The following is a 10,435-nucleotide window of genomic DNA, read 5'->3' on the forward strand; positions in this document are numbered from 1 at the left end:
ACAAGAATACAAAAAAAGAAGTAACAATAACTACAACAAAATAGTACGATAATGAATTACAAGGGACAACACATTGAAATAAAAATCAAATGAACAATGACCTACTAGTATGAATGATAAGCGGGACTACCCTCAACTATCTACTAATCTTCTACCCATTCGTATCCTCCATAATCTCCTATCTAAGATTATCTCCTTGATAAGCTAGAATTGTGTTATATCTTGGAGAAATTAAACTTTCACATCCTACTTTTTGGAGAATTTGAGATTCTAAGTAGGGATGGCAATGGGGCGGTGTAGGGCGGGGGCGATGCGGGTTGAGCTTAACCCGCAAAATTTTTAATCCGCCCTGCTCCGCATAACAACTCTTTTCATTTTCAACCCGCCCCACCCTGCTCCGCATGAACCCGCCCCGCATAATTGTTTTAATATTTTCTTTTTCTAGGTATGTTTGATACTAAAAATAAAATTCATAAAAATAAATTCATTTTTTCATTAAGTTGTATTAATTTAATAGGATAGTGACTTAAAATTTTATTTTTTAGAGGTCAATTGGGAAACATGTAAGAAATTGTATTATTTTTTATTGAACCATTTTCATTTATTATTTTGAATAATTTAGTAGCTTTAATGAAATTATGTTAATAAATAATGCTCTATCACTCTTATAACATGTAAAAAGTTAAAATTAAGTTTGAACCCACATAAAATCACATATATCCGCAATCCGCCCCGCCCCACACAACCTTAAACTCGCCCCGCCACACATAGCCTTAAACCCACTCTGCTCCGCATCCACCCCGCCTCATTGCCATTATCCCTAATTCTAAGTTATGATTTGAAGTTGAAATTTCATAAAATAATAGTGATTTTTTTTTAAAAAAAAAAAAAACTTGAAATTAGACTTCCATATCCTATGCCAGGAGGATTTGCTTGGTGACAAAGAATGCTCCAAGCAAGGGTGAATCTATGTATTGTTAGAAAAATGATTCTAATATCTCAAACAGAAGCATTTTATTTTCTATTATATTTAATGGAGAATATTATTTATGTCATAAATATTTCCTCTCCATAAATATTACTCTACTAATGGCACTAATTCTCTATTTCCATTATGTATAAGGGTGGGGTTGTCACGACACCCGAATGCCTTGGTTGAAATTTTGTGTATATATGTATAATATACTATTTAATAGATTAAATTACTCACAAATTTAATTAAATAATCAATTCTTTTAGAGAACTTCTTAACTTATTTCATATGTAAAATTCATAAACTCCTGGTCGGGGGTTTGCCCATAAAAACATATGAACTTCTCACAAAAGGCGTATCATCAATCTTTATATCGTACGAGACTGATTTTTCAAAAAACTTCCTAAGGCCTCTCCCCCAAATCATTCACCTCCCTCAATGCTGTCTCTTCCTATATCCGTGTTCTGTGCTCTATGCTCTATCACACATCTCTCCACAAGGTTAGGAAATTTCATTCACTAGCTTCTTTAGAAATAAAGAATGATGATCTATGTTACAATTTCTTTAGAAAGAAAGGTGTGTTTCCTGGAGTATGAATCATTGTTGGTGGTCTTATTGGATCTCTAGTTCTACAATTTAAGTATCATATTTTTAAACAAAATTCAAAAAGTCGTTAGAAAAGTCCAATTGAACCTGTTTAGATTGACTTATTTTAAGTGTCTTTTAGATCAAAATAGTTTTTAAGCACTTTGAAAGTGTTTGGGTAAATTAAAAAAGTATTTATAAGCTAAAATGGTAAAAATAAGTTAAAAGTCATAAGTTAAAATTTCTAACTTATGACTTACAAATCAAAAACCAAAAGTTAATCCAAACAATCTATTAAATGAAACAAAATTTGAAAAGACTGAATCGAACAGAATTAGGTATTGGGTAGATACTTCTCGATCCATAGTAAAAAAACTAAGAGCATGTTTGATTTATAAGTCAAGAGTCATAAGTTAGAATTCATAACTTTTGACTTATTTTTATAAAATTGAAATAGTGTAATATACATCTACGTGGGACATGAAGTATTTGACTATTTGTCTACTTAAGAGCAAAAAAGTTATTTTTACAACATTTTTTTTCAATAAAAATATGTGTTCCTATTTTTTTATTTTTCCCTTTAACCTTTTCCTCCTGTTTCTTTTCTTCTTCCTCTATCATATTTCTTTTTGTAATTTTTGCCTTCAAACTTTACCTTTTTATTTTCTTTTTCCTTCTTAAAACGATCAAGAAAGTTAAGCAAAGTATTTCGCAACACCAAAAGTTAATCGCGTTTAAATATATGTTTGAAATACTTTGAGAGACGAATGAGACCTATATCAATGTTTAGGGGTGGGTGAGAGTAATAATAATGGAGTAGTTCAATTATTAGATGGACGAATTAAGTCAAGAATTAACAATCAATTATTTTTCTGAGTTTTTATTTTTTGAGTAATAGTAACGAATTTATTAGCTGAATGAAGCAAGTAGACTATCCCTCTTGGCTCTACAAGCAAGTACAAATTTATTAGCTGGATTTTTCATTATTCAGTAACAATTGTTTAATTTATAATGAAAATATCAATTATTGGCGGTTGATTTAATGTCAAGGAACCGGAGTTTATTATCCCTTACAAAAGGTGAAGGGAGTATTATTATTTTCAAACCCAAATATTATAAGGGGTTAATTAATTATAATACGTAGTAAGACACTAGAAAGTAGTAACATTTAAGCAAGAGATCTCTTTAACCAAAGAACGCAGCGTTAATAGTGCATGTATAGCAAAAAGATCATGACAACATGTAGTATGCTTTTCTATTCCTATATATATGCACTATACAGCCTATTTTATTTTTATTTTTTAAAAATTAAATGGACTATACAACCTATTTATTTCCTAATAAATAAATGTTACCATAATGGGAAAATTGCAATACTCCATTTTGGAAACAGAAAGCGCTAGTTACAACTAAGAAGGAAAGCCTATTTCATATGAAATTATTAGGTTAATCCAATCCATATCATAGTTGGTCAAGGATTTATTACTCCCTAATTCCTATAAATCAATTAACAATGAAGCACCCAACATAATTTCAAAGAATACAAGTGTGCACAAAGTGTTCTCATAGAGTGTTCATAATAATCTTTTAATATGAGTCATCGTAGTTACTTGTTTGGTTATTGTTGCGATGCTAACCAACTTTCTGAAAAACAATCTTCTCATGATCCACGATATTTGGTATTCAAATAATTTACCCCTTTTAAACATTAGCTCTTCTTTGCGCATTCGACACGATATTTGGTATTCAAATAATTTAGAACAAGAACCACAACTTTACCGTACAGGAGTAAGAGAGGAAACAGTATTGAAACATGTCTTTCTCACCTCTTCAGTTATCTTGGACTACGACAATTTTCACTTTGCAATTTCACAACTATTTGGGAATTGGAAATTAGAGTTTCAAGATATGCGTGACTCTCTAGTGGGAAATATAATGAGTCAGGTGCGTAATATTGCTGAGTCTAACAAGGGTCATCGCGGAGTGTTGGAGTTATCTGTGGATGTAAAATTGATATCCCGTGATGTTATTGAGGAAAGGATTTCGTTTCCGGGAGAAGATTTATCATCAGAATATGGTATGGTGCCAGCTAGTGAGTCATCTATGCAATCGTTATTAAAGAAGATGGAGATTGATGAAGAAAATACCAAAGGCGACGAATGTATGGTGTGTCTAGAAGAGCTTGTGAAGAAGGAAGGAGATCATGATGATATAGTTAGCATGCCTTGTTCTCATATGTTTCATGGAGAGTGTATCACCAAGTGGATAGAGACGAGCCATTATTGCCCTATTTGTCGCTTTGAGATGCCCATGGAGGAAGACAATAAATTTTAGTACCTTTTATCATAGTGTGTTGTGCCCATGTAAGAACACTTACTAAGTAGTTGTAGCAAATTTTGTTTAGAGATAAACAGATACAAGGATAGCGGTAGAAAACAATATTTGACATGATAACTTAACAATATTTGATAATATAGATGCATGAATGAGTAATTAATTTGGTGTGAATGATTGATCATGATTTTGTTTCATTAGTATATATATGATTCCATCTGCTGCTCTAGAAAAAAACAAATGGCTTCCAAGTGAATCAGTGATTGCAACTGATGAGAATTAAAGTATAGAGTCCATTAGTTAGTTGTGTACAGTAAAGTTAGTTATGCACAGTAAAGTTAGTTAGTGTCAAGTTGTTAGTTAGCTAATTTCCAGTTGTATTCAGTTAGTGATTGTATATATAGAGTCACATTGTAATGTTTACTCTCTAATTCACATTCAATACAAACACAAGTTTTTTCTCTCAATTCAGTTACTCTCTAGTCGAGTTGATCTCCATTAACAGAGGAATGAAGTTAATCAATGGTGTTAGTTTTATCATGGTATCAGAGCGCGGTTGATTGATCATAGTTCTTCTTTTCAAAATCGTTTTGTAAGCTTCTCCTCTACATTTGCAGAAACTCTTCTGTGTTGCTTTCGATTAGCTGTTTGAGGGTTTGTGTTGTGAATTCTTTGTTTCTGTCAATTTTGATTTCCTGATTGAGGAATTGTGTAGTGAATTCTCTGTTTCTGTCAATTTTTTGATTTCGTTTTTGGGGATTAGCTTTTTTGGTTGTTTTCGTGTTGAATTTCCTCACAAATACTTGAACACCATGGTTGATACCCAAACTGATCTTCAAACTGATTCTGCTTCTAGTTCTACTACAGTTCGATTGGACTTTGCTAGTCCTTTTTACCTACATCCCTCAAAGAGTGCAGGTACTGGTAATATATCTTGGTGAAGGGCTGTTCTCAGATCTGTCTCAGTTAAGAGCATGACATGATTTATTAACGGAGCAATTGTGAGACCTGCTCCTACTGACCCTAATTTCATGCAATGGGAGAGATGTGATGACATGGTCACATCTTGGATCTTAAATTCCTTGTCCCCAGAATTGTGCGATAGCTTGTAGTACGTGAATAATACCAAGAAACTTCACATATCTAGAGATGTCACCTTCCATGAAAAGATTTTTCATTTTGTTATTGCCCCTGATGGTTCTTGTTTCAATTCTATTTTACAAATGATTATTCATACCACTAACATGCCTTGTATGCCTGGTAAAATAAACATCTTTGCTAATGATGAAAGGCTGGACAATTTTACATTACATGAAGTAATTGATAATCAAGTAATCAATAGTACCTAGATTAAACACCACATGTTGATCTACATGAACCTGCAACACAAAGTATTTTGCCTGATCCAAATGCCTCTATGATGAATGATACTTTATCAACTATACCACCAGGACCTAGAAGAACAACCAGGACCATACACACTCCTAGTTACCTAAAGGAGTACAACTACACCCTACCTAAGTTACACTCCCTTACTTCTTTTATGTCTCACCATAACCATGTATGTTTCACTAGTCTTTGTTCTGATAGTCAACAGTTAGTCACAATCATTTCACATGAATGTGAGCCTAATTCTTTTGAAGAGGCAATACTGCACACTGCCTAGCAGCAAGCCATGACACATGAGTTTGAAGCCTTGTATGCTAATGATACTTGGGAGATGGTTAGGTTACCTGATGGGAAGAAAGATATTGGATGCAAGTGGGTGTGAAAAATAAAGCATAAGGCTGATGGTAGTGTAGAGAGGTTCAAGGCCAGGTTGGTAGTCAAAAGTTATACACAGCAAGTTGGGGTAGATTACATTGAAACTTTTTCACATGTGGTAAAAATGACTACTGTTAGAACATTGATTTCTTTGGCTATTAAGAAAGGTTGGAATTTGTATCAACTAGATGTCAATAATGCATTCTTACATGGTGATTTACATGAGGAAGTATACATGGTACCTCCATAAGGCCTTGCAGCAGGTTGTGATTACATGGTGTGCAGACTGATGAGTCCACAAATTGGACTCATTTAGGGCTTTGTTTTAATGGAAATAGTGTCCTTGAATGCTTGTTTTACCTCAATACCTGATTAAAATGCTGAAGTTTCAAGTAATTGAAGTTTTAGTGGAAGCATGGACACTTAGGCGCAAAACGGAGCAAATAGGGCTGAAAAGAACAAGAAATGGAATCCTACGGATTGCCGAGTTTAACTTGGCGAGTCACCGAAAAGACATAAGCCGCCCTTCGTTCTAGTACGCGAAGCTTTGAAGGAAGTGGATCAAAAAGCAAAGAAATGAGTAGTCGGCGGGTCGCCGATCAGTTCTGCGAAGCAGTACTGTACCGCTCAATGATCCAGAATGCAAGGATGCTAAAGGCAAGACACTGAATGCGATGATTTGACCAAAGGGCGGATTGCCGAGTTCATCAGCGATCTCGACTAATGTCGCCGAACAATCCTCCGCAACACAATCTGTGAAAACCATAAATACTATTTAGAGTTGTAGTCTTAAGATTTTGGAAGTGTGGAACAATTATTATTATTATTTTAACTTTAGATTATACTTTAGCTAATATTTTTTTCTCTCAAGTTTGGAGATGGTTTTGTGGAGACTTGAAGAAAGAAGTTCTTCTTCCCCAAGTTGGAAGTGAGTCTTCTCTATTCATTTCCCTTTGCTTAATTCAAGGTTTAATTTCTTATACCCAGTTGATTTCTTTATCATGTTAGGTATAATTTCTTACTTCTTGATGTGTGGCTAAAAATCCCCATTCTTGGGGTGTGATTTACCAAATATGGGTTGATATTCTTGTTGGGTGTTGCTTGCTGATAGGTTAGATGTATGTTAATGGTGATTTCACCTAGTGGTTGTGGTTTAATCTAAAGGGTTTGTAGTTGCAAATACAAAGCCACCCATATGTTTTCGGCTTGCCCGAGAGGGAGGCCGCGAAATCAAAACCACTAGACTGGTGGCCTAAGGAGTTGGTCAACATGAGGTTCAGCCCGAGAGGGTGAGCCCTAGTCCCATATCCTAACACTCAGCTCGAAAGAGTGAGTGGGGTAAGGCGTATGTTGGTCTTTATGCGGCAAATGAGTGTCCGAGAGGAACGCATTTGAAACGGGGTAGGTTGCCCAAGAGGGAACTTATTTCCATTTAAAGCTTAGCCTAGTCACTATTATCTTGAAAATTTTCTATTGAAAGCATGTACCCAACGATTTATCTCAACTTGTATTGCGGTCACATTCCAAGAACCTTTTCCCATACTTGATTTTCTTGTTTATTTTGCCGTTTTAGCACTTGTTACAAAAACCCTATTTGATATTTGACACTATGTGTCACCCCCTTTAATTTACTATGTCTTTTATCGCAAATGTATTTAGCTACTACTAATTCGAATGAAATTCTAATTGGCTATTAATTCTCAAAATTGCTCCCTTAGGACACGACCCCAACCCTCGGTTGAGTTACTATATTATCGACGATCGTAGACACTCATACCGTAGGTTAGTGTGTTGGTCACGATAAGCATCAAAATGGCGCCGTTGCCGACGAATGGTGTTATTTGAAAATTTTTAGTCTAATAGAATTGTTGTTCTTGTTAGTAGTAATTTACTCACATAATTTTTAGTCTTGTTTAGTTGGTTGCATGTTGAGGCAGGACAATGAGTATACATGATGGAAAATGTGGACCAATAGAGCCTTTTCTAGCAGAGGTGATGAGGCTCAGGGATCACATCCTAAATTTTAAGCATCTCGAAGGAGAACTCTTTCATGAGTCGTGGCTGGGGTTTAAAACACTATTGATACACTGCCCAACTCATGAAATGCCCGATCCAATCCTACTGGAATGCTTCTACAGGGGTCTAAGTTCCAAAAACAGAGAAATAATGAACCAACTCATGCCAAGTGGACGAAATACCCCTATGAGACCGCAACCAAATTCCTTGACCTTGAAGCTAAAACCAACAAGGATGGAGAGAAGGACCATCAATTGACCATTTTGTTGGGTCAAATAAATAGCTTGACCCAAAAGGTCGAAGAACTGGAGTTGATGTCCAAAGGAAAAAGCAAGCATCCATCATCTACGGATCAGGGAAGATGCATGGACATTGAAAGCAGACGTATCAACGATACGTTGTTAACCATCCTCCAAAAGCTGAATGAGCAAGACAAAGTACTAGAGGAAATTAGAGAAAATGTCGAAACGCTGAATCAGATGAGTGGCTCTCATTCTAGGTCTATACAGCTAATCGAAACTCTCTTGAATCTTTCACTACCTCAGCTTCATCCGTATGAGCAAGCGGGATCACCTAGCTACACTATGTGTAACACCAAAAAGTCGGTTTGAGCATCTACCTGCGTCGTGCCACGACATTAACTAAGGCGCTGTTTGGGAGGCAACCCAAAACCTTTACGAGCTTTAGTTTTATTCTAGAAATAATGGTGTATTAATTTTACAGGAGAAAAACGTGGAGAATGAATGAAAAATGTGAATTGGTAATTAATAGTCCCATTCGGCGAAGTAGCCGAACTATTCGGCGATTTCGATCTAGATTGACGGCAGACTCAAGATCCAAGCTACAGTCTATAACAATCGGCGGCAAGGGCAAATCGCTTGGCGGAACGCTGAATCATTCAGCGGTACAAACTAATATCGCCGAATGAGCAACAACTGGACAGTTTTTAAGACCAATAGTCTCAAAGAAATGGAAATATGTTCATTTTCCACTAAATTTCCCCTGTCGAAAAAAAAACCGCACCTAGTAAGTAATTTTTATTATCTCTACACTCCTGGTATTTTAGTTGTCGATTAGTGCTAAAGCATGTGATTACATTTCTTCCTAGCATTTCAACACAGTTCAAGCAGCATAAAAGGTTGGTTTCTCCCAACTCCCGAAACTACTAAAAGTTTGTTCTCTTATTAATTTAAAATTAGTTGGGTTGACATGTGCTAGGCCTCTCTTTGATAAGCGTTTAAATGCCAAATTCGATATGAGAATCATGCCCACTTGATCTCGATTTTTGAAATCCCTCTTTGCCTGTGCATGAAATGATTTGAGCTTTGGGTGAATGAATGTCATGGGTCTTAATTTAATTTCACTTTTGCAACTGTTAAATTGTATTTTGGGAATTGCTAGGTCGAATTTGAATTAAAGGAAGGTACTTAAGGTTGTTTAGCGAAATGGGTATGGTTCGTCAAACAACTAGGCAGGTCGCCTAAAGTGACTTTGATCGCCCTCTGTCTGCATTCCCGAATCTTTATTGCACTGTAACTTTCAGCGACCGAACATTTAATCGCCGATAGTAATCGGCGACTCACACTTTCTCATCGCCGACTAATGAAAGCTATTAGGGAAAAATCGGAGGCGAGCTCGACCCGACTCGCCAAAGAGATTTGGCGATTCGCCGACAAAGTCAGCGCATCTGTCTGCCACTAAAGGTCTGCACCACTGATTTACTTATTTCTAACTTACTCCTAATTGACTGCAGATATGGCCAGACCCAAAGTTACAAGAAGCAACAAGCCAACTCAAAGAAAGAAAAAAGGGATAACAATCAACGATGATGCAGCTGCATCCAAAAGCAATGTTGCGAAACCTTTCAGTGCGAGCAAAAGAGGCAAGGGCAAGGACAAAATCGTTGAGCTATCAGATGCAGGTTCTGATAGCATGGGTTTTTACACCAATGACCCAACAACATATGATAGTGAGAGTTGAGTTCAGATGAAGATGAACTGATAGAGGCACAGATGAATGAGCTACGATCCAAACAGCTTAATGACCCATCATGGATCAGAAATCCTCGATTCACTGCTCAGACTCCTCTAGCTCTAGAACAGGCAATAATACTGGCACCTCCAGTACAAGCCCCCCGCCTAGATCATTGAATAGATTTAAGTCTGATGGACTAAGAACAATCATTGAAAAAAACGGATGTTTATAGATGGGGTGATTGATAGGTATCCTGAGAAAATGGAGTGCCTAAAATATCACAAATTTCAAGTTTTCACAAAACCACGTGGTTCTTATATGCCATACTGGGTCAGAGAGTTTTATAGTGCATTGGTACCTCAGCGGAAGAGACTAGTCGCGTCTTTCAAAGCAATTAACTATGTAGTGGTTAGAGGAAGGAAAGTAGCTTGTGACAGTGAGGCTATCAACATAGCCTTGGGTATGTCCACTAAGATTAATGATCACTGTCAGCACTTGATCAGAACGAAGCAGCTAGATGCGATGAAATAGTGGTTGGTCCCGCTAATCTTAGATAATAATGCTCCTAAATGGCTAGCAGAAGGAATCCCAATCGAAAATAAAGATCTAAACGTAGCTGTAAGATACTGGTTCGAATTTATCAGCAGCTCCATTATGCCATCACAAAATGAATCAATTCGTCGCCTCGCTAAAACAGTATGTCTTGGCATCATAGAGAAAACAAGGATAAATCTGGGAACAATTATTGCGTCCGAAATCTATATGCGCACCAAGCAAAGCCAGACGTCT

General features: G+C 36.4%; 1 pseudogene; it reads left to right on the forward strand.

The window, feature by feature from the left end:
• The first annotated feature begins 3,150 nt into the window (after positions 1 to 3,150).
• On the forward strand, positions 3,151 to 3,892 carry LOC125850393 (uncharacterized; annotated as a pseudogene).
• Positions 3,893 to 10,435: the final 6,543 nt, after the last annotated feature.

Source organism: Solanum stenotomum, unplaced genomic scaffold, assembly GCF_019186545.1.
Source record: "Solanum stenotomum isolate F172 unplaced genomic scaffold, ASM1918654v1 scaffold16358, whole genome shotgun sequence".
NCBI classification, from domain to species: Eukaryota; Viridiplantae; Streptophyta; class Magnoliopsida; order Solanales; family Solanaceae; genus Solanum; species Solanum stenotomum.